At 28.4% G+C, this 23,028-nt stretch overlaps 1 long non-coding RNA gene across 1 annotated transcript; it reads left to right on the forward strand.

Annotated features, from left to right (window-relative positions):
- Window positions 1-13,660: 13,660 nt before the first annotated feature.
- On the forward strand, window positions 13,661-14,464 carry LOC120576819 (uncharacterized). Its single transcript, XR_005642893.1, has 2 exons — window positions 13,661-14,106; window positions 14,224-14,464. It is a non-coding gene; the product is annotated as an uncharacterized lncRNA (long non-coding RNA).
- Window positions 14,465-23,028: the final 8,564 nt, after the last annotated feature.

Raw genomic sequence — 23,028 nt, forward strand, 5'->3', positions numbered from 1 at the left:
GTGTCACTGTTGTTAGAGTTGAAAAAGTTAACTCAACCAGCTTTGGCTGGTATTACTTGGTTTGCTGCAAGTGTCCCAAGGTAGCCAAAGGTGAAAAACCTCCATACACATGTGAATCCGGACATAACATTGAGACAGAAATTGTCAGGTAGTTAGGTTCTTTCATAACACCATCAATGAGATAGTTGTAGTATTTATAATCAATGTTTTTGGCTGTTTGTTAAGTTAGTTCTTGACCTTAAATACATTTTTATTAAGGTACAAACTTGAACTAGATGTATCCTATGAAGGCACCAAAAGCACTTTTGTCATGTGGGACCGTGAGGTCTCTCAATTGTTGGGAATTTCTGCTGCTCAGTTTAGGCTGAACATGATTGAGGTAATTTGCACGCGTTAGACCACTTACATTTTTACTGTCACCACATTTGTTACACCTACGCGACTATATACTTATGTATTACAACATTATTTCAGGCTGGGATCACTAATCGCCTAGAATATCCCATGTTGATTGTAACGCTTTGATTTATTTAATTATTTTAAAGAGTTTAGAGTCTATTAAGATAATTTATATGATTTATGTGATTTTTAGTGATTATGTGATGTGTTGTGACTTATTTTATTATTTAATAGAATAAGATTTGAAAATAAAATAAATATTGAGATGAGGGGTTGTGTCGCGTCATTTTTCGGAGATCAAGGCTATTTGATTAGCTTTTGACTCACTAATTTATTTCACGACTGAACATTTAATTTTTTAAGAAAAAGGGGAAAAAAGTTCAAACTATCCCATTTTGAAAAGATTTTGGGTTCGGGGGTTAGTTACATAAAGGGAAGGTGTTAGCACCCTTTATGTCCGTAGTACTCTACGGGAACCTCTTGATTTTATTTAATTTAATGTGCTATAATTTGCTTGCTTATTTTGAAAAGAAGAATTAAAGTGGAAAAAATAAAGACCTAAATATCTACATTTTTTATTGTTTGAAAGGACATGGTCCTCTGCCTACGTACCTGTGAGGGATCAAAACCTCGTAGTTCGGGGTAAAAATTGACGTTTGATTGGTTGTGTGTTTTTTATTAGTTTTGAAAAAGGTTTTAAAAATAAAAGCCAAGTGGCAAAATAAGCTTGTTTGTATTTTTTATATTAAAGAAAATGGGCTCAAAGTATGATTAGATTGATTGAAGTTTGATTAAGAAAAATAAAATAAAATAAACGATCACTTGATTTAGGATTAAGGTTTATTGTAAAAAAAAGTTTTTTTGTGATTTTTGTTATTTGCATGTTTTTGTTTTTTTTTTTTTAATAATAATAACTAAATTTAAAACTAACGGAGCAAGAAAGTAAAAGCGTAGGTACTTTGTAGTGACGTTGGATCACCACAAAGACCATTACCCTAAACTAAAAAGCATAAAAATAAAGCATACACCCACACACACACCCATGCACCTACGACTATTACATAAAAGCCTATTTACATTATAAGGTCTGCAATAAAATAAATAAATTACATTAAGCCTATATTTACATTCTAAGTTCTATGCACAAAATAAAAATAAAAATAAATTACATTAAAGCCTATTTACACATTCTAAGTTCCATGTAATGAAATAAATGACTAAAATAGAAACAGGTATGCAACGAATAAAAATAAAAGCGGAACAGTAAATCTAAATAAATAAAAATGAATGATAATTAATGCAGTGCTAACTGGAAAGAGAGAAATAAAATTACAGCAACGGGAGGTGCAGGTAGCATCAAGGGGGGTGTGCAGTAAGTGAAACAGAAAATGGGCTTTGAAAAGCAACAGAGGCGCGCTGTTGGGCCTTACGGTTGGGGAATTGGGCTTAAACCGGTCCGATTCAAGCCTGGTTCGGTTCAGGAGGACCGAACCGGTTCGGAACAATATATATATATATATATATATATATATATATATATATATATATATATATATATATATATATATATATATATATATATGTGATGTGTCCGGTTTTTTCATTTCAAACATGAATTTCTCTCTCTTGTCTTAAAAAAAAAAAAAAAAAAACTCTCACTAAAGCTCTCTCTTTTCTCCTATCTGTGTTCTTCTTTTCTAGGTTCCTATATGAAGATTCCGGCGAATCTTCATCATCTCCGGCAGAGGTAAGGGGGTTCCGGCGGCGCCACCGGGCCGGAACCCTTTTTTTTTTTTTTTTTTCTAAACCTACTCTATTCCTTCTTCTGGTTCCAATTTTATGTCTGAAATTTTCAAAACAGGCACGGTTCAACCTAGATCTAAAAAGGGAAGAATTTTTTAATTCGGATTTTTGAACGGTGTTGAATCGGCTTGTTTTGAAGCGTTTCACGGTCTCCTTGATGTTGGAATCGGCTGCCGGTGCTGTTGTGTCAAGGTTTTGATGTTGTACGGCGCGGTAGGTTTGCGGTTGGACTCCGGCTGCGTGATCATGCTTCTTGTGCGCGTCTCTGACTTTCTGTGTGTGTGTTTCCTCTCTGCTTCTGTGCGTTTTTTTGTTGTGCGATGCAGTGTCTCTATTTATAGAGTGAGGGTCAGATTCTAGGGTTTGTTAATACGAGCATAAAAGTTGTGGCTTGAGGAGAAGAAAAAGGTATTTCCGTTCCTGAACTTGTGACTGATGCGCGTGAACTGGATTGGAACTGCCTCTGAGTCGTGTGATAGGCTGTGTAGATTGGGTGAGGATGAGGATGAATGAAAGAAGACGGTTTGTGATTGAGACGCTTGAACTTGGACCGTTCTTTGGACTTATGGACAAAAGGATAATAATAATAATAAAAAGTAAACATTGAAAAGGAAAAAAAGAAAAGAAGGAGATAAATACTAAAACGAAGTGATTAAAAAAAGCTTAAATAAATAAAAAAAGATAAAATCGAAATTAATTAAAAAGAATAAAAGATGGAATTAGATTAGATAAGATAAAAAGAGAAAAGGGCTTGATTTTGAAAAAATGAGGTATTTTTAAACACCTCCCTGCCGAAATTTTCACTGAAATGTGAGACTGATCAGGGTTAGACGACGCGTGTCGATGGGACCTTAGGTCAAAAATTGGGGTATGACAGGTTGTTTTGCGAATTTAGAGAGTTTTGTGGGAAAAAGAGGAAATAAGATAAAATAGATGGGAAGAGATAAATAGGAGAAAAACCTAAGTCAGATTAGTTTTCACGTACAACCAGTTTTGGAGAAAAAGAGAGAGCAAGAGGAGAGAAGACCAAGAAAGCTGCGATTTCGATTTTGTTAAGGTAAGGGTGAGACTAGCATTCAATTCTCTTAAGCTGATAATTCTGATGATTAGATTTAACATGTGTAGGTTAGTTTTGAAAGTTGGAAATTAGGGTTAAGAGTGAGAATTGATGGTTAGATGATGTAGAATGGTAGAATTGATGTAGAAAGTGTTTACAGACCTTAGATAATCCGTAGGGTGATGTTTAGAATCAATTTTAAGCTTTGAACCATGAGATTAGGTGGATTTTCGTAAAAATCTGCATTCTGCCCGAGCCTGAATTCACCGCTCGCCTCCTGAGGGATGATCCTCGCCCTCGCGAGTGATGAACTTCATCGCTCGCCTCGCGAGCACTTTTCATTCGCCTCGCAAGTTGCACCTTGCAGCTCGCCATAGCGAGCAGATCACTCGCCATAGCGAGTTTGATCAGTGTGTCAACCTGATTTTGAGAATTAAGTCCTTAAGTTGAACTTTAGATGATTTTGAGTGCCTGAATATGTACAATAATGATTAGGCAAGTTTTTAGATTGAGATTGAACAAGAGAAAGTTTAAAAATGGATTTTTTGGTGAAAAATGTCAAATTCCCGAGAGCACACAGTTTCTTGTTTGCCAAGGCGAGCAGCTTACTCACCAAGGCGAATGCCAATTTTCTGAACTCGCCGTAGCGAGCAATGTCCCTCGCCTCGCGAGCTGTGCAGAGGCAGACAACCTTGTTTAGGGTTTTGCGATCTTTGTCGCACAAGATGTTATGAGTTGATCCTTGGGGTAGGGATGGAGGTTGAATATAGTATTACTAATGTTCTGTGAAGCTGTTATAATATGATTTAATGTTGATAGTAATGTAATATATTTGTATATGCATTATATGAATTATTTAAGATGTTTAAGTTGTTGTTGATTATCACTTGATGTTATTATATCTGGATATGTTAATGTGCTGCTGCCTATTAATTAAACTGCATGAGTCGGTCTAAGATGAAAGATGTTGTTCCAAATTATTGGAGTAGTATAAAATGTCGATGTTTCTAAGATGTTAAGTTGTTGAGTCCATGCATACTCATTCATGTTGGGGGCTTGATGCCCTGGAGCCTTTGCTCAATTAAGTTGAGGGCTTGATGCCCTGAAGTATATTAATACTTAAATACGTTGAGGGCTTGATGCCCTGGATTGGTACCACATGCATGATTAAGAGGTTTAAGTTGCATAGTCAAGTTGAAGTCGCATTGTCGAGTCAAGTTGAAGAGTTGTGTCCATGAATTATTAAGTTGTTATATTTTAATAAAGTGTTTAATGAAGCATTATTAATTATAATATGTTGGAGTTATTTATGTTGTTAAATATAATTGATGAATTATATGCTTAATATTATTGTTTGTGAAATCTCACCTCTTCTGCTTGGAAATGTTGCTCTTCGTATGAGTAACTTGCAGGTGATCTAGAATAAGTAGCTGTAGTTGTTGTCGTGAGTGGTTTCCTTCTCACGTGTGTCTTTAGGTGCTCTGATACGTAACGGGATGGGACTTTATTGCATGCTTTTCTATTCCTTACGTATTGATTATGAATTTACATGACTATGTTTTAGTTTGGATGTTTATGATGAGGCCTTCGTGCCAAAGACTATTTTAGATGTTGAATAAATTCCGTTGCGAAATATTGAATATTATGTTGAATGAATTTTGAAGGAAAATTAGTTAATTATTCCATTTATGTTTTTAAGAAAAGAAGTGTGACATTCCGTTTGTGATGATTACTCTGATTATTTAAATGAAATTTTTATGTTGGAAAAACGAGGTGTTACATTGATTGATAGCATTGGTCAAAAATCTATGGTGTTTAAGGTGAAATGGCAAACATTCATTTACTTAAATTTATAATTTCTTAACATCAATCTAATTAAATATGAAAGTTTAAAAACGCCAAAAGTTAGATATCAAATTAACAAAATCCGGACATTTAAATAAAAGTTTACGACAATTTTTTCAAACATAACTTTTAATAATGTTCTTAGCACATATGTCAAAAACCATTTAAAAACTCAAGACTTTAATCATAAATTAAACAAATATTAATTGAGACCGGACTAATACTTAGTGAATAATTTTTTTATAGGGACTAAAATAACTATTAAACTTAAAACATATTTAACCCTAAATTAATTAATTTGGTTTATAATAAAAATCATACATGTTTCTATTTGTTTACCTAAGTTAGTAGAGACAGTTACATATTTTTTGCAGGGGCTAAGTTCTAACCCTGGACACACCAATTCTTCACATTAAATTACATGAATTCTAGCCAATACACTATTAGGCAATAAACAAATAAAAAATAAACCACGCATACATCTACCAGTATATAATTATTTATACCAGTGTACAACAAAAAAAACCATAGCTACTACATCTCTACTTTATAATATAGACCACATACATTATTAATTGAATACATTATAAATTCAATCTTTGGTTATACTTAAAAACCAATAAAATATAATCTAAAATACCACATTTATTTTCTCTATATTTTAATTATATATGTACGCATGCCTACAAACATGGATTGTGCACACTGACATATGATTAGAATTATTCACGTAAATGCTTTTCGAATTCCCAGCTCTTTTTACAAAGAATATACAACTGTGTTGTGCACACTGCCATATGTTTTTTCCTTTATGTATTGTCACAACAACAAAAAAGTTACTTTGCATGGTCATTCATTGTAAAATTTAATATATGGTATGAAGTTTAAAAAATAAGTAACATAATGTATACTATACATATGGAGAATGTTAACCAGTGTCTTCTTACCATTCGTTAGGCAACTAAAATTAATAAGGTTTTATTAAAATGCATGTAATGTAATAATTACTTGGTAAAAAATAACAGTATATATTTTCAGAACAATGATAGTTGGTTAATATAAATACTTTCAGTTTTCCTTTTAGTCGATACAAAAACAAATCAAATAAAGATTCCCTAACAAAATCAGATTAGCGGAAAATTTTATACCAACAAAATAGTATCATTAGTTTATATAGGGAATAAAAACAATACTATATTTTTTATTTTTATATATTCCCTAAAAACTATACTACACTTATTTAATGTATTATTGTATTATCTATAGTTCTTTTTTTACATTTATTCATTATAAAAATGAAATACGTCTACTACGAAACATAATCAACATACTTATATAATTAAGTAATATATATAACGTTATTCTTTCTATATAATAAAAAGGGAATCACATGCTTATTATTATCACAGATATACAGTTTTGGAATCTAAGTACAGTTTTTTTTATAGCTACCATCCAAGATAAATGTACTTCATCAACAATTAATATTCTTCTACTATTTACTCCAAATCATACAGCATGCTAACTTTTATATTGCCAATATATATTACCCTGTGTTCTGACTAAAGGACATATATATATTCACAATATATGTCACAATTTTTATTATCAACCTTAATATATTAGGCAAATTCTACTGTACACCCACATATTTGAGTGTACCGGTACACCAACCCTTCAATTTTATAGGTAAATCAGTTATTTTTTTTAAGAAAAATATCATTTTTTATCGGTGTAAACGAAATATTTTTTTATTTATTTTTATCCCTCATAATAGAGAACTTTGATTATTTTATACAATAATATGTAAAAAAATTACTATCATTCTTATAAACAATGAATGATGTGTTTTTCTTCAGAAATCATATTTTCTAAAATATAAATGCCGACAAATAACTATTTACTTAATAAAATTGATCGTTAATTTATTTCATAACAATTAAGTCTACATATGTAAGGTCCTATATTATGTGAAATGATCATTCAATATCTTTTATTCAGGGATGACAATACAAATTTTAATTGGATATTGACACTATAATTACAACTTCAATACTTCATCGTAGCCCAATAACCAGTAGCAATGGAATCAAGCTCTTCATCAATTAGTGAACTACCACAAAATCAAAGATCAGTTAATTGCAGCATAGCTCCATTAATGACTTCTGAAACTAATCGACCTTTCTTCATTGCAGTTTGCACAGAGGTATTGGTACTATTTTTTAATTAATTTATTTTTTTACATGCTACTATTTATTATTAATTGGATTTTCTAGAATTTTTTTTTATATTGCACTAACATCGGTTGCTTATATAACAGGTTTTTTGCGAATTAGATTCCATTACTATTGCTGAACTTTTTGATGAACTTGATCAACAATGGACCTTGGTTGATGGTTTGGGAAATGTTCATGAAGTTGAATTTAACAAATCTATACTCATGCCAATCCTTACAACCGGTTGGGACAAGTTCAAATTTTTTTATAATATTACATCAAATCCACTAATGTCTTACACATATGTAGGAAATAGTATATTCATAATCAAACTCTTCAACGGTTCTGCACCAAATAACGAATATCCACGTTATCACAGATTAACTACTTCCTGTCTTAAAGATCTAACATTTAAGGTTGAAATACCAGATACTATGCCAATAACTTCTAAATTGGTAAACTTTCTATCTTTAGTTATGTTTATAGAATAACTTTTAATTGACAATTTTAGTTTTTTCATATTATTTTCTTAGTCGTTATACTACGTTTCAGATTCTACCACCTGACTTTGGAGTTTTTCTCCAATCCATAAATCATGACTATCTTTGAGTCTGTGGAGCATCAAATACTATAACTATTTGCAAATTTGAATTAAAAAAGAATGTCAATACCAATACAAGAAAAGTGATTATTATCCGTGGTTGAAGATCATTTTGTTATCACAATGACATTCTTTTCAAAAGTCTATCGGAATTTAAGTGCGACTCAATAATGGCGAAAAACATCATTTTTGTTCACAAATAAGTTGTTACACGTTGTTGAATTGTACTCTATTCAATTTTTAGTTGTGTTGTCTTTGTAATATAAACTACTATTGCCATTCTGCCTTCTTCATCTATATATGTAACAACAATATAATTATATTATATATCTAACTGAAATTTCTGTATATTTTAACTATTTCTTTTACTAATTAGATTTAAATTTATCTGAACATTCATATGCGGTTAGAAAAGCAACATTTATCTGAACATTCATAACAATATTGACTCCTCCTAAATCTACATTTTTAGTTCATTTCTGTATTGTATAAGCACAATTAATTAGTTTAACTCCTATTACAGCTTATTATTCTCAGACTTTGCTATTTAGACCACATATTATATTAACTATGCTACAACATTATTTAACCAAGGCCCAATAACTTATTATACAGTTCGATAATCAACCGACCCGTTCTTTTTACAAAGCCAAATTACATCTAGGGTTTCTTATCATTCTAAAACACAAAAACACCAGTTCAGTGAAGAAAGAGTAGATGAAAGCGACAATGGTCCCTACTTCAACCCAAATCAGGTAACAATGTCATTTTCTTCCTCTTTATCAATTCTTCAAAATATGTTAAAGTATATCAAAGTCAGTATCAAAGAAGATCTTTTTAATTTTATAGTAGTAGACAACAAAACTGAATCAATGTTCCCTTCTTTCCACAATATGAAATATTATAACCTTATAAATTAGTTTTAGAGTCAACGATCGAATAAATCAATTGCATGGTTAATTATATTATAACCATTATATTTTCAATTAATTTTAGATATTAATATGCGTTTTTTTTTTACTTCATCTTATTTATAAGTAGATTTTCAAAAAAAGAAATTAATTATCAAACCACGATCAATTCTTTTTAATCATTTATATAATTAATAAATACTTTTAATTCATCTTTTTTCAGTTATGAATCTTTATCTACCAGGGCAATTTAATATAAAATTATTATTTTTGTTTTTCAAATTATATTCTTCAAAATTTGACTTTTTCTGATCTAAATGTATAATTAGTCAATATGTTGAGGGAACTTCGTCCAGAGCTGAAGGAAGTTCATCAAGAGGTTCAACCACTTTTCAGACTATCATTTATCCTGATCAGGTATTATTAATACCAAGATTTAAATTTACAATTTTTTTCAATGTTCTATTTTTTAATAACAAATCATAAGTTTTTGCATAATATCAATTCATTTTTTTTAATTAGGATCCAATTCAAATATCTAATGACTTTGTTGAACAATGGAAAAGTGTCATCTGTGAGGAAAATTATGGATGCATTGTAGATCCTGCTGGTAATTACTTTGAGATTGAAACCTCTACCATTGTATCTGAAAACACTATTCACGCTGAAATTAGGCTTTCAGAATATTGTGGATTTCATCAACCACAACAAGTTATCTTTGATTTCCAGCATGCTTTTAATCAATTCAATATGCACATTATTGACAATGAAGGAAAAGATGTTCCATATTATTGCTTACATTACCCAGTTAATGAACATGCCAGAAAACTTGCTGATGCCAATTATGAGGTACATCCTCAATTGATCTCTATACCAAGACCTGCAGAGGACATGTACATTCCAATAGGATTTGCTATGCAAGATATGAATATAAATCCTCTCATATTTGAAGCACAACAAAATCCTGAGCTAATGCCCTTACTGTATCCGTTTGAATGGTTCTCTGATGTCTCTAAAGCTATATCCAAAGGAAAGAGTGTTATGATTAGTTACATTATATGTATTTCATATTATTTCAAACTCCATATAAAATCATCTTAATATAATTTCTTATCTCTTGTTTTTTCTTATGTTATAAACAGCACTTCCCACAATCCATTGTCAATGAATCAATGACGAAACTGATCAGATCATTAGATGCAAAATAAAAAAATCCAACAGAATTCCTCCTGAATACTCAATAGGAGGATAATGGTATTCATTTGTTAAGAATCTGAAGTTGAAAATTGGGGATAAGTTGGGAATTGGAATGGACAATCCTCCTACTCATATTCAGGTTGTTGCTTTGAGATCTGCAGGTAACGATGACAGTGACTAAGATTGAAGAATTTTAGAGAATTATGATGAACTTTATAAGTGCATAATTATATTACTATGTGTTGGTTTTTAATGGTTGTGTAACTTAAGAACAATTTCATATCTTGCTTTCCTATCGGTTTATGTTGCTACATTTAAACAACTCTCTTTTATTTTTAATGTATTAAGTTCATACTTTATAATTCATATATCTACTCTATGTTTTGATAACCTATTACTTAGTTTCTTTCATAAATTTTATGTTCTAAAATTTGTTCCAAGTTATTTTATCATCAACCTCCATAATATATACAACTAACTTATAATTATAAGTCATTACGTTATACTTCTAAATTACATAATAAATTTTCGCAAGTTTTTTTATATAATTTTTTTAAAATTGTTCATAGATGTGTATCATATCTTTGGTATTTACTCTAATTGGCTGCAACTTAAAAACTTTTTTGGATTGCTTCTATTTTATGCATTTTAAGATGTTAATGTTAGATTATACATTGCTTCAATTAAAATAACATTCCTACGTTCAAATTTCTCTTATATATAGAATAATACATCAACTATCTGTCAACAATAACATAACAATTTAACAATTCTATTTTGAATATAATATGAACCAAAACATTTTATTTTCATATTGCTTAGACGTTGTCGGTTCTATAATTTATATCACGCGGGCAATTTTTGCAAACATCATTGACACATTATTAAATTTAACATTTATATAACATTTCATAAATAATTCGGTATACTATAATTTCTCTCATCTATAACTACTAAAATTCTAGCTTCTGAATTTCATTTTTTAATATACCACTTTTAGAGTTATACCTAATCATTTTTAACGGATGACATATATATAATACATGTTTTTTTTCCCTCAATAAAAAATATAATAATATTTATTTTTACATTTTAAAGATTATTTTTACTTTATACATTCAAATAATATCAATGGTACACAATCTAATGTATCATACACAGTTATCAAATTTAATCACTTTTAAATTTATAATCAAATAACTTTTTAAAAATATCGGATTTAATTTGGATAGGATAAGATTCTATATGACAAAAGTACATTACAATATTTTTTTACCATCAGCTTTTTTATGCTATAGAAACCACAAACTTCAACTACTTCCAATTTCAATTCAATCCATTGTAATTTATTCCAAAAACATTACCATGGAAGCTATCAAAACTTTACTTAAAAAAGACCCCCTTGATTATTTCTCAGTAGTGAAGATTGTAGAGAAGGTTTACTCAATGCTTTTTTTTTGTAATACTGATTTTAATTATGTTTTCATTCTTAACTAACATCAACATTAATTGTTTTTATACTATTTATTTCTTCTGTCATAATTTCAGTTCAGCTGTTACTGTTATCTCAAATTCTACAATAGGTTCACCATATCATTTTTTTTAACTGTACTTCCTTAAATACTATCGTCATTATCTATAATTCACTGTCTTTAACATAAGTACATTTTCATTTCTCTAATCTTTTTTTATTTATCTATGCTACGTTAATTAAAATGCTCAATTCTCTTCACAATACTACAACCCTTACCAAAGCATATGCTAAAATATAACATATTCGAATTTTTAATATATTGTTCAAAACAATTAATAGATCAGGGCTATCAATATATAATAAATAGGGTTAATTATATTTTTAGTCCCTATAAATATTCACACTTTTGTTTTTAGTCCGTTCAAAATAAAATCATGTATTTTACTCCCTATAAAATTTTACATCATAATTTGTAGTTCCTATAAAAAATTTCCATCATCAATTTTACTCACTATTAGGGCTGACAATGAACCGAACCAACTCGAAAATAGTTCAAGGTTCGATTCGATAATTGACTCGTTGAACTTGGTTCACGAACCAAATGAGTCGAACTTGAGTTGAAAATTAAGCTCGTTAAATAAATGAGTCGAACTTGAGTTGAGTATGGTTCGACTCGTTTGGTTCATGAACCAGCTTGATATATATAAAATATTATTTTGCATATTGTTATATAATATGTAATTTATTACAAGCTTCTTCTAATAATTATGTACTTTTTTCATAGGAATTATTACTAATTTGATTAATAATCAACGATAATTGTTATGATAGAGGAAAAAAGTTAATATCTTTTGAAGGCTTTTAAACAAACATTTGTACACAAATAGTCCCACATCGGGTGTTTTGAAAATATTAGAGAGTAAGAGTGTATATATAAGAGAAGTGGATGATAATGAGTACAATGTAAAATATGGTATGCGCTACAGTTGTAAGTGCAATTGCCTTTCTACCTTCATAGTTTTATTTAATTTATATATATATTTTTTAAGTCAAATACATGTATTTTTGACCAAAAAAAATTGAAGAAATAAAGCTTTTGAAGTATACAATTCGAGTAGACGAGTTGAACCTAACGAGTCGAACCGAGTTGTTCGCGAACTTTAAACGAGCCGAACTCGAGTTAAAAAAAAAGATTCGTTTCAAACTCGAGTCGAGTTTCGAGCCGAACCAATTCTTATCGAGTCGAGTCGAGCTCAGACAAGTTCGACTCGACTCGACTCATTTCCAGTCCTACTCACTATCAAAAATTTCCACCAACAGTTTTAGTCCTTCAAATGCTTAAGGAAAATGTCACAGGAACTAAAAAATAACATTTTATTTTGTACGGATTAAAAACAAAATCGTTAATATTTACAGAAACTAAAAACTTAATTAACACAAATTAATATAACATGTAAATTCATAACTTATTAAACAATTCTATTTTTTTTTCAATTATTATTGACAAGTCTTATCAATATATGTAAGGAATCTTCTTTTACTTTTGCAGTGATAGTAGCCATAACATAAGCAAAATTTTTCAGGAATCTAAGTAATATCATTTCAATAAATTAATATGGAGATATCATATTCATTGTTCATTTCAAGTACATATATTAGAACCCAGTACTTACTATCTATCTATCTATCTATCTATATCTATCTATCTATATCTATATCTATATATACATACATGTATTCTAAGCTACACTTTGCTTATGTGTCACCTCACCAATTCCCCCCTCTCTAACTAATTTTCTAAGCATTCACCATGTGGCTCTCTTTTTCCTTCATTTTTGCCTTCTTTATTATGTAACTTCCATTGTCTTCTTTATTATGTAACTTTCAATTAATTTGTGTGATTCCTTCCACTACTCATTTTTTTATTTATAACCTACAAATTATTATGTAACTTGCAATTAATTTATTTAGCTCTTTCCACTACTCATTATTTTATATTGATAACCTACAAATTGAACAAATTTAGTGCATAATTTTATTTTCTATAAAAATCATTGCAAGAACATGCAAAAACTTGATTACTCATTTTTCCAAAGGGTGAAGAATATTTATTTATTTATATATATATATATACATGTATTCTAAGCTACACTTTGCTTATGTGTCACCTCACCAATTCCCCCCTCTCTAACTAATTTTCTAAGCATTCACCATGTGGCTCTCTTTTTCCTTCATTTTTGCCTTCTTTATTATGTAACTTCCATTGTCTTCTTTATTATGTAACTTTCAATTAATTTGTGTGATTCCTTCCACTACTCATTTTTTTATTTATAACCTACAAATTATTATGTAACTTCCAATTAATTTATTTAGCTCTTTCCACTACTCATTATTTTATATTGATAACCTACAAATTGAACAAATTTAATGCATAATTTTATTTTCTATAAAAATCATTGCAAGAACATGCAAAAACTTGATTACTCATTTTTCCAAAGGGTGAAGAATATTTGGAGGAGAATGAAGGAGGTGGATTTTTGTCTATCCCATAAAATAACCATGGGATAACCATATTTCATTCAAACACATACATAAGCCATAAGGTATATCGTATTTATATTAGCAATTTCTTTTTTTTGGTAGTTTTTATTTTTCTCTTCCAACTTCATGTACATTTCTTTCTAATATTTTGTTATCTAATGGATATCATTTCTTTGTAGGGTTTTCGAAAAAGGACAGTTTTTGAAAGGGTGCTTCTTATGTGAAAAGGTGGTTATCATCATACATTAAAATAGAAGTTTTTTCATTATGATTTTAGTTTAACTTTGTATCGGTGATCTTTTGACTTTTATGTTAACTATTTTTGCTGATTTTGTAATATGGTGGATGGTTATATTTATCAACTAATTTTTTGTAATATCTCAAATTATTCCAACGAAATTATATTTACTTTTTTAGTCATTATCTCATTCCTTTTATTTATTTCCCCAGTCTATGATATAGCTGTATATTTCACTCCATACATTGCATGGTAAAACTCCTATTGTCTTTACATTCTGTATTTCAATGCGTTTTTCGTTGTTTTTGAAATTAGATATGAGAGGGTTCCTTTGCAACAAGGTTTGTATTTTATCACCTATTTAATTACATGCATTTTAATGTATAAGTATATAAAATTGTTTGTTTTATTGTTTTTATTTGTCTACTAATATTTGTTACCTCACAAGAATTGCTTTGAAATCCTCCATACCTTTCTTTCTGTTTATTTATCTATATGTTCATGTCTTCTTCTTCTATATTGTAAAGTAAACTTGAGTCATTCTCATGTAAACTTTGTGATGATGTTGCAACACTAGACAACTTTCCACCCCTTAAAACTTTCCACTCTCTTGAAAACTTTTCATTCCACTTAAATTACTTAGTGTAACATTGAATGTCAATATATTACATAAGCTTCCTCTAATTTGTTTTTCTTACATAACATTTAAGAAGAAGAAAAAAAAGGACTCAATCCCTCTCAAATTCTATCTAATCTAATAATTAATAATGGAGAATGATGATGGTAATGATGTAGTTAAACTTAAGTTACGAAAATCGGCCACCCCTTCTTATTTCACTGTATTATAGTATAGTATCTCCTTTTGTGCTATTATATATAGGGCTGATTTAGAGTCCCCGTTCTAATGATTCCATGCATAGGCGTTCCAAAATTGAAGAGATTATACAAATTAATAATCTTTATAAGTATAACGGAAATTGCCTTCGGATCTCTATCTATCTATCTAATGTGGCACATGTAAAATAGCTCCACACCTTCTCTTAGCAACAAAAAAATCTCATTCATTCTTATTTAGTTGGTGACTTTTTATATTCTTTAGTTAACTGTTGTGTATATATGTTGCTATTCAATTACATTAACGTGGGATTTTAATTCATATATTGTGTACACTCATTTGCTTGCTTCACATTGTAACTTTCAATTAACTATTTTAGAATATGTATCATTATCCCAAGTAAAATGAGTGAATGTTGCTGTACTAATGAAAGGTGAAACCGTACACCCCCTTTTAATGTATATTTTGCATATTTCTTATTAGCCTTTTAATCAATAATGAATAACATTGATTAGGCTAATAAGAAATATGCAAAATATACATTCATTGGTTATTAGTTAACTTATTTGCATATCTCTTGATTATTCATTGGTTTCTAATCAATGATATGATAGAGACTCAAATTACTTAGATTAAAAAAATATTTTGGCTATACTTTTTTTTTTTTATCGATATATTGCTTATTAGTTTACTTTTCTAACTTTTTTATTTTATTCCTCAACATGGATGTGACAATATTTTCATGTTGTCTTTTTTTTTTTTTTTGAAAGAATATGTTTTTGTCATGAAATGTTGTCATTTACATTTTTTAGTAGAAAAATATTATTAGATATTGAATGGTAAACTAATTAACCAAAACTAAAAATATGAATATGTTTTTGTCATGATATTGAATGGAAAAATATTATAGAACATAATATTGAATGGTAAAACGATATTAGTAGAAAAATAGTACAAATGACAAAATAAAATGATCAATATAATTTTATAAAATATTTTATATTTAGTCAATAAAATATTTATATTATAGTTTTTCTCTCCTCTTTTTCATTCTTCATTTCTTGACTATTCATTGGTTTTTATGATATGATTCAATTTACTCGGTGACTGAATAATTTAGTCCCTTTTATTTTTGGGTTTTTATGATATGACTCAATTTACTCACTGACGGAATAAATTAAAACTATTTTTTTTTTGTATAGTCTAAAAATAGAATCTTTATATAAATATCAACAATGTAGAACATGAGGAAGTAAAAGTTCAATCTGTTTTCATTCAAATATTACAAATTAAATATGGAAGACTATATCTTACATATATAAAAAAACACTATTTTAGTTTATAAACGTCAAGATAAGTGTCAACTATTTTTTCATAAAAAATAATAATAAAGATATAGAGAAGCATGGTTGAAGAATATGATGCAAGTTACACATATGCAGTTGCTTGCGTAGGAAACAATAAATGAATGTATATGCTAAAGATTAAAATTTATTGATTATATAGGGTAGGACAATTCATTAAGAAAAACAATTCAACAAAAATAAATTTAAACCATTAACTACAATCTCTATTTTATTTTATGATTTTGACTTTAATTTCTAATACAAATGAATGACACATCGTCTATGTTAAAAGTAATTTTTTATCTATTCCATGTATTCTATATTCAATTGATGTGAGAAAAATTTTAAAATATTTTAATAGTAATTTTTTAAATCAAAGAATAATTCAATAGATCTATCAAATATTCAAATTTATTATATTCAATAAAAAAAATATTTATCACCCAAAGTTATTCAAAATTATGGGACCAAGAACAACTATATTAATCGTCTTGAAAACATATATTTATCAAATTTACTATCTAAACCAATAAACATTGTCTTCTAAACAATTCTCTTATTTTTTTTATATAATTTTAAAACAAATTTTGTCACTAAATTATATAAGTGATTATACTAATTAACCAAAACTATTATTTTTCTCATTTATAAACATATTTTATGTATTCTAATCAAACCCGTGCAACGCACGGGTTATATACCTAGTCACAATAAAATCAATGCTACCATTCAATAATACAAATTAAAATTTTCGAAAAAAACACTCCTCTTTAATATACACACTGCCAATTGCTATAATTTACTATTACCTCTTATCATACCTCACATCAATTTAACACATGCTAGCTTGCTCAACCAAATCATTTAATTATATTTCTCACTTCCAACCACTCTTAATCCCTACATTTATACCATTATTCATTACATAATTTTTCTTTAATCTTTCCCTTGACTATATATAAGAGTAATATGTGAGCTAACAAATTACATATAAACGGATGTGCAACGAATCCATTTCTTACATAAGTTTCAATTTACAAATACATCAAATTAAACTGCTTGCTACTATAAACTTTCAATGACTTCCATAGAAGATATGCTTCTAAGTGGTCCAATTGCTTACGTTTCTACAGCCAGTTTATTTGACCAGGTTTATATATACATAACTACCATATTTTCTTTTTATACTTAATTTTACATTCATTTATTAAAACTTACATTAAACTGATACAAATCATGTTATTTACTTACAGAAAAATGTTGAAGTAGATCCTACATTTGTGAAAAAATTTGGAAATCGGTTTGAACATTGTTGGGATATTTTAACAGAAGATGAATCTTATATGAGAATGAACATACAAAATAACATTTTTAATCCTATGATAACTGACGGTTGGCAATATTTTCAGAGAACCTTCAATATACCAGATAATGTTGAAGTTGTGTTGGCATATTTTGGTTTCAATTTGTTTAAATATGTAGGTTACAATTCCATCAATTGTGTTACTAAAATACCTTTATTTCAAAGCATAAGTTTAATACCAAACCAAACCAAATATTTTGATATCCAACTAATGGGATCTCACTTAGCCAAATCAAAAATGGTTAGCTCTTCCTTAAGTTTAAATTATGATATTTTTCTTAATAACTCAATCTATGATTAATTTATATATTACCTTTTTCATCCAGGAATTATCAGAAGATTTTGGAAACTATCTCAGCTACAACGTATGCAATCAAATAATTTTATGTGGAGATTATGGACATAACCAAATGTTTGATATAATTACAACCAATGCTAACAAAAAAATCATACAATTAGGATATCGATGAAAATTATTTTGTAAAAGAAGCCGTTTTATTCCAGGACGTTATATCAGATTCAAATTTTTATTACATAATTGTTATACATGTAACATTTTTATGCTTTAAATGTACTGCACCATGTAATAATATACATATGTCTAATTATGTGATTACCATGTTTAATATTATATTATGTAATCTTTTTGTACAACATTAATGGATTATTATTATTCCCATGTCCAACAATTCAATTCAAGATTATTCAAATTTTACTTTATTCCATTTTCTACTTATTAGCAAATACTAAAAAACACATTACTTGCAATACTATAAATTTAATTCATCATTGGATTAATTTTACATCATAGATCAAAATATATCAAAATTGATACTATGTGGAACCTCTAACGTGATTTCAATTTGTAAATAACTTTCAAACCAAGTTATAAAAACACTTTCGATGGGCCAACCAACATATATTACTAACCAAAAATTAGTTTAATAATATAACACCTGTTTTTTCTATTTCCAACTTCTTCACTTTTACCATTTACTTTTTTCTTTCCTTAAAATGTACTTCATTATTTCATTTAAATGATTGTTTTTTACTTTATTACTTACTCAAAAAAAAATTATTAATCGTAAAATTCATACTAACAAATTCACCCTCGACCAACCAGTACCCGTGCGGATGCACGGTATGTTACTAGTTTACCATTCAACAAAGAATATCAGTATTTTTATCAATAGACTAAATCTTTGGAGTTGTACTAATTTTACATATTGATTGACTTAAATTTGAAAATAAAATATGGAATTTAATTTATACACGTATTCAATTAAATCACAACATTATGCCTCTTTTTAAGGCTTGCCATTAAAATATCTCTAAAAATATTTGTTCGGTATGATTATTAAAATATCTCTATAAATATTTATGCGGTGTTATTATTTGATTGAATGCACGTGTAAAAAAATTAACCATGAAAATTAATCTCTAAAATATAGATATTGATTGATTTATATTTAAAATAAAATATATAAATAATATTAATCATATTAATCCTATTAATAATATTTAAAAACCCAATCGCAGTTGATCAGATGGTAAAATATGAGTTCGGATCTGCTCCATTATTTGATTCTTCCAGTTTCCAGTCCCTTGCTTAGATATGTGACACGTGGCATGGAAATAATCAATAGTTGAAATTAAGAAAGAAAATTCAACCTTTCATTTGTTCCCATTCTTCTCAGTCGTACCATCTCTTCTTCTTCTTCCTCTCCCTCTCACATTTTCTGCTTCCCTCGCACGACTTAAGGACTGCCATGAAGACCAATCACTCTGCCGTGATCCGCCGCCACCGTGTCTTTGTTCTTATTACTCATAAAACATCTGAAAGAAAAAACAACAGAGACACTCCAAGAGAGATGTAGCTCATGAAAACTACAATTTTCACACCATCTCTGCTTGTCGTCTTCATCGTCGTCATATCACAGCCACCATGCGACCACCGCGAGAGACTAATGATTTTGCTTGTTATCATCACCGTTGCATCACAAATTTAATTTATGGTGGAATTAGCTTCTCAAGTCCCATTGCATATTCCCTTTTCTCAATTTAGGGTGCAAATATCAATTCAAACCATAAAAATAACGATACAGACATACAATGTCGGCGACTCTCGGTGGAATGAGGTCGTCGCAGCGGCGATGAAGCAGGTAAGGGTAGCAGAAAACGTGACAGGGAGAAGAAGTAGAAGAGGACTGGAAGGTTGATTTTATTTTTTAATCTCAACCATTGATTTTGTATGTGCCACTTGTCATACATCTAAGCAAGGGATTGGGAAACTGGAGGAGATAACTACTGGAGCAGATCCAGACTCGTAAAATATACTCTCGGTTCACAATAATTTTTTTTTTGTTAATAATAGATACAATTCATATAATTTCAGAAAAAATATACTTGAAAAGTTTTTTTTTTTTTTTTTGAGAAAATATACTTGAAAAGTTTGTTAGATTAAAAATAAAATCTATATCTATACTATATTTATCTCTACTATATATAAAGAAAATAACATGTTTTGATTTCGCTAAAAAAAAAAAAAAATGTTTTGATTCTTTTGGGCTGAATTTTTCTCTTTTCAAAATTACAATCAACTTTCAATACAAATTGCACATATAACAAATAGATAAGAGTAAATTCAAATATTAAAATAAAAGTGTAACAAACATGATATGAGTATATATATGTCAATGTATTTTCTTTTATCCTTTAAAAAGTGCAACAAATTAGATGATGTATATTTACTTTTTAATTTTCCCAACTATACAAGTTTTTTTATAATAAAGATGGTTGATGCGTTAAAAAAATTAGATTTTTTTTGTTATATTGTTGGTGCCATTGAAATATACAATCCTGGTTAGTTTGCTTTGTTATAAAAGCAACAAACATCTAAATTTTAAATTATAATCAAAATCAAAACTTCATACAAAACACTGTTCATAATTTTCAAACGCTAACGCAATAAAAAGAGTGGAAAGTCGAACACTCTTTTTGCTAGTATCTATACTATATATATTCTATATCTATATTATATTTTAAAGATTTTTCTAAGTAACGCATATTAAAATTGAAACAAATTGTGATGAAAAATAGTAAAAAAATAAATAAATAAATTTTCTAAGTAACAACAGCATAGATCAAAGTGACAAATTCTAATAGAAATATGAAAAATAAAAAGAAGAAAAGTTACCGTATTGTAAGACTTTAAAGTATATTTCTTTTATATTGACTCAATCTTTAAAGGGTGCACAAAAGCTTATTATAATAACGACTTCTAATAAACCGTGAATATTTCTGACCATCTCACAATAAGTTGGTTTTTATTAGCAGTCATTATCATAATAAGCTTTGAGCACCCTCCAATCTATACAACAAACTCTGAAATTGGAACCATCTTGAAGAAATTGATTGGTGCAACAACATAAAGAAATGATATTTGTACAACTATTTTTGTATAATTTTTGTACAACTTTCTCTCTCATACTCACATTATCTTCTTATTCTCTCTCTTCATTTTTCTCTCTGCATTGTTTTTGACCAATGAAAAGAGAACACAACAAGGTTGTCCCAAAAATTATAGCAAAAAAATTGTTCAAATATCGTTACTCAAGAAAATATATTATTAGGGAAAGGAGATTCTTATAAATAAGGGTTCAAAAAAAAAAAATATGCATATAAATAGGAAGCCCTAAATTCTCTGTTGAGAAAAATAAGGAAACAAAATACTTTAATTTTTGTTGTGAAGCCTATAATCAAGATGTCAACTGAAGTCCTTAATAATCTCTGACATACCTTCCGCAAGTCATACGCGTTCGTGGCTTAATTTTTAATAGATAACAATAAAAAAGATAGGTCAGGTATATGTGGATATACTCCATTATTTTATTTTATTTATTTGAAAGACGTCTGTGAGCTTAGTTCCGTTAATAAAGACAATGCACACACACCCATATATATATATATGGACACCACCAAAGCTCTAATCAAAAGACAATTTTTCTTTTTAGGAAAAAAACCCAAAAATTTAGTTGACTTTAATTACAAATATTTATCGACATTATGAAATTTATGGTGCGTTTGTTTTGGATTAGTTTTGAAAACAAATCTATTTCTTTTCATTAAAAAAAAAAAATCACTTTTGTTATTTCTAAGTGTTTGTTTATGATTTTTATAAAAATTATTTTATAAAAAAATCTATTTTCACTCCAAAATGAAAAGCTATTAAGATTAGTATTTTTATTTTTTTTTTCAAAAACAAGGAGGTAACACATGAACTAGTTAAAAATTATTATTTTAAAAAAATGATTTTTTTGGAAATAAACAAACACAAATAGCTTCTGATTTTTTTTTTTTTTTAAATCTCTCACAAAAATCTCTAGATTTTTCTGATACGAGATCTATTTATCTTAAAGCTAAAACAAAGCACTTTTAGATGAGTTCAATCTAAAATCTTTTTTTTTTTTTAAGCTGAAACAAACGCACCATTTGTGTTAAAAGAATCATAGAGATTATATTTAGAGATTTTAAAAAAATCTAAAATCTCTAGATTTTAAAAAAATGAATTTTAACTTGTTCATGTGTTACCTCCTTGTTTTTGAAAAAAATAGATTTTAAGAAAAGTTAATCCTAATAGCTTTTCATTTTAGGGTTAAAATATATTTTTTTGATAAAATGATTTTTCTAAAAATCCTAAACAAACAAAAAAAATGAGTTTTAGGTTCACTCAAAAGTGTGTCTATATATATACATATAATATGAAATCAAATTCATGAAAGAAAAAACAGATTGAAATAGTAGAAAAAAATTAGGTGGTGCAACTAGACTTGTTGCTTTATAAGCTTGAAGGGATAGGGGATTGCTTGTTGCACCTCCAACTTTTCTCATAGCCCACTCTTTTGGATCTTTGCTCATACATTATACTCTTATCTAAAGTGAACATTTCTTTATTAAATCCAATAATTAAACTTTTCTTTACGTCATTAACATTTGATATACCCTGAAATTTATTTTAGATTAGCATGTTCATGGATTTAAAATACAAAGCAATCGCAAACAATGATAAAAAAAATGAGCTCTTGTAACTGGTACTATTTTTAAATAAATCAATAATTGATGCAACTCAAAGTTATAACTTATAACGTTGACTTGGAGATTGGAGTGGAGGAGTTAAGGACTAATGTCATAAGGAGTTTGAGG

This window comes from Medicago truncatula, chromosome 7 (assembly GCF_003473485.1).
Source record: "Medicago truncatula cultivar Jemalong A17 chromosome 7, MtrunA17r5.0-ANR, whole genome shotgun sequence".
In the NCBI taxonomy this organism is placed as follows: Eukaryota; Viridiplantae; Streptophyta; class Magnoliopsida; order Fabales; family Fabaceae; genus Medicago; species Medicago truncatula.